Genomic DNA, 9,293 nt, shown 5'->3' with positions numbered 1-9,293 from the left:
CCTCTTCCTCAGCCATTGGGGTCTGTTCCTCTCCTTTTGTTGTCAGTACAGTGTACCAGTTCTTGACCTGGGTATGGGATCGAGCACTGTCTACTACCCAAGGTGACCAGCAGCCAGTCTTCTGCCCGCAGAGCAGCTGGTTCTCATGCCTCCTTTGGTTTTGCTATAGTCTTTTCTAGCTAGCTAGCATCCATTCTGGACATCTCTATGTGCATCCCATCAAAGTTCTTGGCTTTCAGAAACTATGCAGACAAGCTACCTCCTTCTACAGGTCTTACCTGCTTTCTAGGGGACTCCCCCAACAGACACCTCTCGCAACAGATGGTTCCCCTTACCTGTCTTTCTTCAGCAGGGACATACAGGCTGCATTCCTAGCAAGTCAAGACCAGGACCTGGCTAGAAGCCTCTAGGGTCAAGATGCTTGTTTGGCCAGAGGACCCACACAAGGAGGCAGAAGAAGAATTAGTAATGGTGTTGGCAATGTGCCATTTTCCTCTCATTGAGGGTTCTTCCATGTAGAGTATCTTGAAATTAAGAGCCAAAAAACAACCCCTATGTCCCTGCCTTCCTCTGCTGGCAAGTCACCTGGCTAATTCACTGTGGGTATGGCTACCTGGGGATTTTAGTCCAGTGTGGCAAATGCCTGCAAACACCCGACACAGTTCATTACAGTGCACTAACTTCGCATCTATTGTGAACTTGGGAATCCTCTTTCCAAGTGTATTAAGTTTGATGCAAATGGAGTTAATCTGGTCTACTGTTAGTGTGCATTCAATGCTGGTGCACGCTACTTTAGTCCTCCATCTGCTATCCCACACTGCTTGGTAGGTGTTCATTACTGACCTATCTGTTTACCTTTGCCCTCCACTGCATTGAGGTCAAGTTGACCAATATCACCTTCCTGTTTAAAAACCGGCATGAGGCTAGAATTTGCCCATTTGTTTCTGGCTTGGAATATGTCCGAATTGCTATATTACTCCAGGAGCCTTACAACATACAGCTAGCAGCTGCTTGGAGCCATGTTGAGACCCTAGATCTCCTCGCCATCTGGGGAGATGTGCAGGTGCAGCAAGCTGTTGAGGTCAGCCACTGGACTAAAGATCTATTTGTGGACATTGCTAGTCAGAGGTCTGCGAGGGGCTTCAGTCAGGACTCTGACCAGTGCCAGATAAAGAGCAAACATTCTGGAGGACTTACTTTTAAACCAAGGATTACAAACAAAAAAGGTTTGGTAGTGGACTGTAACCTGTCCATTTTTCTCTTTTTGAGGACCTGGACAGGATTTTAAGCAATTGTACTACTACTGAACCCAAGGAGGCTGTTGACCCTGCTTCCCCCCTATGCCCATCCCAAAAAACGATCAGCAAGAGGCATCAGAGGAGGAACACAAGGAGGTCAGTGAAAGAACTGTCCAGGGAAAGCCAGGATCACTTTGAGACTCAGGACCCTGATGGCGGCTGTGTAGAAGTGAGTCCAATTCCTAGTCAGAAACCAGGCTAGGACTGAGGAGGCAGATCCTATGGAAGGAACCTCAACATGTAAATATCTATCTTTACTATCTATTATTATGCTATACTGCCTTGCTAGCTTCTCTTCTGGGTACCCTATGGCCTCCGCCATTTTTGGCAGATCCAAGGTGGGAGCCTTTTGGAATCTCCAGCTCCTATCTCCCTACCTTGGCCTACACTGTCTATTTGACCTTCCCCTATATAGGTTTTCATATGATGGTATGGCTGGGCAAACTGCTTTGGTGTCATATTAAAGGCCCAGCCAGTGACTGTTTTCAAGCCCACACCACTACACATACCACCACACCCATCTATCTATTTTCTTTTCCCCTCCCCGCATCTGTCCTGCCTCATGAAACCCCAATTTAATTTGTCAGCTAAAAATTGTCTGGCAGAATGGTGCAGTTACGATATCTACCTCCCCTCCCACAGCATATCTGAATAATGAAAACATTCAATTGTGCAAAATTAAACTGTTTATTGAGACAATGTTTACAGGAAAAGAAATGTAGTAAGTATTTTCAGTTTATATAAGGTAGGCATGGGCATCACATGCCCATACGATATTAATACTACAGCTTTTTGCTGAGGTATAAATGACCTGTAACATGTATTTCTACAAGACAAGAAATTTACCTTAAGTATAGCAAAGCTCGTAATGGCTTTACACAGACTTAAACACAGAGAAACTGTGAACCACGAATGCTTCAAACAATCCATGCAGAACTCTATATTTTTCTCTGCATTTTCACCATGTCGGCAGGGGAGATAAAGCAGAATTGAAGGCATGGGCTACATCTAAAACTTAGGTTGACCCAGCTACAATGTTCAAGGTTGTGAGAAATTTTATGGCCTGTGTGATATAGTTAGACTAACCTAACGCACACCGCAGATGCAACTAGGCTAACAGAAAAATTCTTCCATCAACCTAGCTACCACCCCTTAGGAGGGTGGGTATACCAGAGTGACAGAAAAACCCTTCTATAGCTGTAGTAAGCATCTACACCAGGGGTTTCTCAACCTTTTTCTTTCTAAGGCCCCCGCAACATGCTATAAAAATTTCATGGCCCATCTGTGCTACAACAACTATTTTTCTCCATATAAAAACCAGTACTAGCATTAGGGAGTAGCAAGCAGGGCAACAGCCTGGTCCCCATGCCACAGGGGATCCCACAAAGCTAAGTTGCTCAGGCTTCAGCTTCAGCACTGTGTGCCAGGGCATCAGGCCCTGTGCTTCAACCCTATGCAGTGGGGCTTTGGCTTTCTGCTCTGGGATCCAGCAAGTTTAATGCCGGCCCTGCTTGGCAGCCCCACTGAAACTTGCTTTTGGCCCACTGGAGGGCCCCAGACCCCTGGTTGAGAACCACTGGTCTACACTACAGCGCTGAACTTGTGCCGCTGTAGTGCTTGTAGTGTAGACGTACCTGAGGCTGAGAAATTGCTAGATTTTTGTTCCAGCCATTATATGAGATAACTGCATAGTCATTCCCCCCACACCCAATATAGCTCACAATTCCCTTCCACTCCTACAGTACTTCTATGGGACCGTCTTGGTGAATAACTTCAGTGTATCTCACTACCCTTTGCCTCTTTGAATAAAGACATTCTATGCATTCTAGTCACCTGCCTCAGTGTAATGTTACTAAGGGCAGCCTAAGGGGAGGTAGAAGGGATTACTATTTAGCTTGCCCCCCCGCTGTCCCCTGCTAACACCTCCAACACTCTCTATAAGCACTTCCAAGGCACAGCAAAACTGCAGAGCCAAATTGGGAATATAATTCCCAGCATCCCCAGCCTCCAAAGCACAATGGCAACCCTAAACAGCATGAACTGCACAGACAAAATTCCCAATCTAGCCCTCCTCATGTACAGACCATCTGTGGGGTTCCCCCAAGATGAATCTCATGGAGGAGAAATCAGAAATACAAGTAAGTGCTATCATAACCTCTCTGGAATATGAACAATAACTGTTTTTGTTTTTTTTTCCTCCCAGTCCCCCAGCCATGTCACCTGCAGCAGCCAGACCCTCAAGGACAGGGCCTCTATCAAAGGCTAAGCAGCTGGTTAACCTGAGGGGGAAGAAACAGAAAACTCAGGATAACATGTTTGCAGACCTCATTGCAGCCTCCCATACAACTCCAAAGACAATGGAGAGGTGGAGGTTGTATCTGAGGTTGGAGAGGGAAAAAGAAATGGAGCTCTCCAGAGACAACACTACAATTGCAAAAGACATTGTGGAGAAAGACAGGGATATGCAGAGGCAACTCCTGGAGGCAATATAGAAGCAGAATGCTCTACTGCTGAGCATGCTGCTACTGGGCCCACAGATAATCCTGTGCCCTAAACCAGGACCGAGCCATGTTCTGCAGCCCCTGACAGTACAGGGTACTGGGAACATCAGCATCTGCTCCCTGCTGTACCCCTGCAGCTGTGCTCCCAGAGGCCATTTTCTTCTCAGACTGAAGCTGAGGGCAGTGAGAACAATTGCACCTGGAAGCCCAGTTCTTTTGAGCTATCCAATGCCCCTGCTAAGTTTGAGTCCCACCACTCAACACCAGAAGGCCCAAGAACAAGAAGAGGCAAAGGCAAGGCATATGCTTGTCTGTGACTTGGAGTCGCCGCATTGTTGTGGTCTGTCATCCATTGAACTGTCACTTTAAAGCTGTTTCGTTATCGATGTAATCAAATGTTTATTTTTAGTCATTACATTATTGTTTAATAATATAAACACTTGAAAATGAATTTATAAAAAGCTGTCAATGCAGTCTGCACAGAATATCCATACATTTTGCATAGGTCACAGGCTTTTACAAAGTTATCAAGACACTCTCAGAAGCTAAAATAAGGAAAGCCATGACATGCCACTTCTACCACTCATCAAAGACCACACTACTCACAATCCATCCACCATCCCCTCCCTGGGAGAACAGTTGGATGTACAGGAGCACATTTTCAGGTATGAGACTCAAAGTCAGAGCCAGAGCAGCCCTGAAATTACTGCTGTGGCTGTTTCCATTTTCTAGTAGATGCCTGCTGGCTCCTCAAACTGCTGAACAAGTCTCTGCACCTCAGCCTCCCACCCATCATTAAGTCCATCTCCCCTTCTCTCATAAATATTGTGCAAAATACACTGAGATGATAGCTGCATATGACAGAATATATCCTTGTGTTCACACCCTACATACTATTGAAATTTTGTTCAAGGCATGTCTTGTGAGGTATCATTTAAAAACTTGTAATTTGCTGACCTATAACATAATGGCAAAATGCAAGTAGCAGTGTTATATGTGAAGTTATAAACATAAGCTGAGATTGTGACTAAAAGCATGGTTTCCAGAGAAGTCGGGGGAGTGGCCAAACCAGTTCCTCAGAGACAACAGGTAATCTGACACCTCAGCCAAGTGTAAACAAGACGGATGGACCATTACCTGCTAAGTGGCCATTCTTTGGCAGATAAGGGGCCAGGGGCAAAAAAACCGTACATCTTAGCAAAGAAACAACATGGAGTGCCCTTCCAACCAGATTGCCAGTCACTTTTCTCCCAGCTGGAAATGCTTGTCAAAGGGGGGACAGGACTATAAAAAGAAGGGGAAGATCCCCCCACACCTTCAATTCACTACACCTGAAGGGACAAAGGAAGCAGCCATTGGACTGGAGGAGAGGCCCTGAGCTAAGAAGTTTGGTCAGTAAGACTGCTGAAAGCACGGGGTAAGAATTTTGCTTTGAATTTAACATAGTTTATTAAGTTAGGCACCAGATGTGTTTTATCTTTTATTTTTCTTGTAACCATTTCTGACTTTTATGCCACATTACTTGTACTCACTTAAAATCTCTTTGTAGTTAATAAACTTGTTTACTGTTTTATCTAATCCAGTGTGTTTCGTATCTGAATAACTCTTTGAAATAATCAGATGTCACATTATTCTTTTAAAGAAATAATAGACTTAATACAACTTGTATTGTCCGGGAGAGGGCTGGGCAGTACAGGACATATATTACTGGGGGGAAATCTAAGACTGGGTGTGTGTTGGGGTCATCCTGCAGTATAAACAAAGCTGATGAGAACCAGAGTGTAATCCAAGTGAAGCTACGAGGCTGCAGTTACACAGACTCATGGCTTGCATGCTGGAAGGCTGTTTGTGAGCAGCTCAGATGGAAGTCACTTCAGCCAGGCATTGTAAGGCACCCAAGGCTGCAGGGCAGAGGTGACACAGCTGCTCTTTAGTCTGGATTGTATCCTAGTATGCAGGAATGACAGAAGGTCCCTAAAAGTGTGTGGGGGGGGTCAGAGGTGCCCTCGCCCTGCCCCTTCTCCTTTAGGGCCCACCCTTGCCCTGCCCCTTCCCTCAAGGCCCTGATCCCACACTGCCTCTTCCCCTCACCCCAAGCAGGACCGGCGCTAGGGTTTTGAGCGCCCTAGGCGGACGGCAATTTTGCCGCCCCCCGCGCTGATCCCGTGGCTCCGGTGGAGCTGCCACAGTGGTGCCTGCGGAGTGTCCAGTGTGCCTGTGGTCGGTCCACTGGAGCCGCGCGAGCAGCTGACCATCCGCAGGCACGACTGCGGCAGCTCCATTGGAGCCACGGACCAGCGGACCGCCCGCAAGCACCACTGCGGCAGCTCCATGGGAGCTGCCTGCCGCCCCCTCTGGCGGCGCCCTGACCCAGGGGACACCCTGGGCTGCCGGCTGCCGCGGTGGTGCCCTGACCCAGGTCTGGTCGTGCATACCATTCCTACCTCGACTATTTAAAGAAATAATCACTCCCTATGTCTTGGACCCCCCATACCTGACCTTGCAGCACTCACCAGGATAAAGGCAGATGGGAAAGCCTAGTAAGTCATGGATGATAGCTATAGCCTGTTCACTGCGTCCCTCTCTTATCTTGCCAGGGCGGCCATGCAGGGCGTCGACGTCTATGAAGAGACGATGTTCGAGGGGCATTTTCTCCCTAGCCCTAGTTGGTTGGCTTGGGTTAAACTCAACTGGCGTAATGGGCCTCAGCGCGTTATAGTCGCTGTTTGCATGTCTAAACCAATCCAATCACACCTCCACACCAAGGATAGCCACATGAGTGGGGAGCATACAATAACCAACAAAATGCGGCTACGCACCAGCTAAGGAGGAAACTGTGCTGAGTGAATATAGAGATCGCATGTTATAATCCAAAGTTTGGCTAAGGATTATAGAAGCATGAGAGCAGAATGTGCGCAAAGCACGGCTGCTCTCAATTGCCACCGGATCAGAGAGACGGATCTGGAAGCCTGCTCCTAGTAAAGTTTCTAGACCAAAGTGCATGAAAAGTATTTCCTTCAGTGCCATTTTACATGGAGGAAAAATAAAAGTAGATTTGCCAACTGACTATAGGGTCTCTTAATGTTCAATCATCTGCACCGTCAAAGAGCAAAGAATATACTACCCATAAGTCTTTGAAGAAGCGGCCGCCATCTTCGATCTCACACACCTTCGCCTCTGATTGGCCAATTCCCTAATTAGTGAAAAATATACCTCTCCCAAGCATCAAACGACGCAGGCTTCATCCCAGATTGGGGGTTGAGAGCACACTCCATTAAAGTCTGGAAGGAAGGAACTGCCATTCCACGAGTTCGCACCTGGCCCCCATGGGGATTTGGAATATCCGCTAATATCGCTCCACATCTAGAAATGGCGAGTCCGTGGTTGGGTGCCCTCCATATAACGCATCTGGGAGAGACAGGTCTTTCCCTAGTCTGTGGACTGCGCCTCCCTGGGGGCAGGAGGACTCAGGCGAGGGGACACATTATTACAGAGCCCCTTCCAGCAAGGGATTGGTATCAGCGCTGGACCACCCATATCTTCTCGCATAGGGTAGTGTGAGGGGAAAAGATTTGGTTTATCGTTAAGACTTCGGGTTGTAATTTTGTACTCTTACGTGCTTACCTCCTTATGGAGGCTACCCAAGTGGCCATCGCGTGTATAGCACTTGCGGCTTAGAGGCAAGACCGCACTTGCGGGATGGGGGCAGTATATTTAGGTCATTTAAATCCGCGCTGAGCGAGAGGAGAGGACTTGTAGGCAGCGCTTGTAAGAGCAGGATTTGGTATAGGACCATGCACGCTGAAGTAACGAACTAGATCAGCAACACGCCGTATGCAACTCGGGGACAAGGCATCCTCATAGACATGGTGTGTCACGTTTTAACATCCATCTCCCCATGGGTTGGGTAGAGCCTGGCCTGGGGTGACTGAGGCTGACGGGACCCCCCCACATGAAAACCACCCCATCGAAATATCTTCACACAATGAATGTAGCAAAACAAACTTATTGATCATCCCAGATAGCTCGACCACTGGGTGGGTCTGGAAAGGGGGGCCCGCCTGGTGTCCTGTGCACCTGCAGGGGCAAAACAGATGTCAAAATTTGTAGCATTTGTGATGTAGACTTACAGACATCTCTTAGGGTTATTTGGATTCTACAGTATGTGATCTTTTCGACCCTATTCATAAGAACACATTGGGCGGATGGGTTATAGCAGGTAATGCCAAGAGTCGACGCACTGACAGCTTCCATGACAGGGAGGTACATGAATTTGTACAAGCCAGGGGTTGTTTTTCTATGCTATTAACCCCTTTGAAGGGGCCGATGAATACCATGCGACATTTTCACAGACTATGCGAAAGATGGGCGTGTGGAGTAGGCAATGGCTGATTGAATTATAGGAATCCTCTTTGGGAACTTTAAGGTACATGATATCCCTTTCCTGTTTACCGTATATAAGGAGTTTGGCGAGCACGCACAGGTCTATCTTTGGCATTATTGGAGATTACTTTAACTTTTTTTTTACTGGTTAACCTGGGGAAACTGGGCTCGTTGTCCTCTTCGCTTCTGTGTTTAATGAAGCCTAATCCCAAAGCTATTTGGCAGTTTAACTATTTGCCCATCAGAATGGCAGTGGGAGTATGTATTTGGGCCATCTGAAAGGAGGCGACACTGTTGGTAAATAGGTTGGAAGCAACCTGAAATAATAAGGAAAAGAAAAGATCAGCCTGAATGTGACATACATCAGCAGAGGGCATTTGAACAGGAACTCAGCAGAGTTATGCCCCCTTTTTAACAGACCATAAGGGTGAGGACTAGGGGAAAGGGACTAGAGAGAAGTTAGGCATGGGGCAGGGGTACTGGGGTCAGGGGCTGGTGCAACCATATTAGGTGGTGCAACTGGCGGTTCCTAGGCGCGCCGAGATTGGGGGGCGCCAAAAAACGCCGGCAAATTTTAAATGGTTGAGCACGCCCTGCTGCTAGGACAGAGAAGGGAGTTCTGGGCTGCCGGCACAGGAGCCGGCAGCCCAGGGGTTTTTCCCCGTGTCAGGGCGGCCGGCCATATAGTCATATCTCCCATTCCGATGTTTGTCTCGGGTTTTCTTTTTTTATTGCGTTCGCGCGCCGGGTTCCAGGTGGCGCCGGCGAGCCCAAGCGGGGTCCCCCCTGGCCAGGAAACCCTGGCAGCCAGCTGCCAGGAGGCGCTTGACCTCTGGGTTCAGGGTGTCTGCGGGCGGCAGCCGCCGCCAGCCAAGGGGTCCCCTGGCAAGGGCGCGCTCGGCAGCCCCAGGGTTGGGTCCCTGGGGTTTCCAAGGGCCCACGATTATGCGGCAATGTCCAGTCAGCCCCAAAGTGGTCTCCCTGGCCAGGTGTGCTGCCGTGTGGCAGCCGGAGCCAGGGTGTCCCTTGGTCAGGGCGCCGCCCGATTAGCAGCCCAGGGTCCCTCCGGCCCAGGGAACCCGGCTGCCGGCCCTGCCAGCGGAGGCGCCGC

The sequence above is a fragment of the Chelonoidis abingdonii genome, chromosome 5 (assembly GCF_003597395.2).
Source record: "Chelonoidis abingdonii isolate Lonesome George chromosome 5, CheloAbing_2.0, whole genome shotgun sequence".
Lineage (NCBI taxonomy): Eukaryota > Metazoa > Chordata > Testudines > Testudinidae > Chelonoidis > Chelonoidis abingdonii.
Note: the sequence above shows the minus strand (reverse complement) of the source record.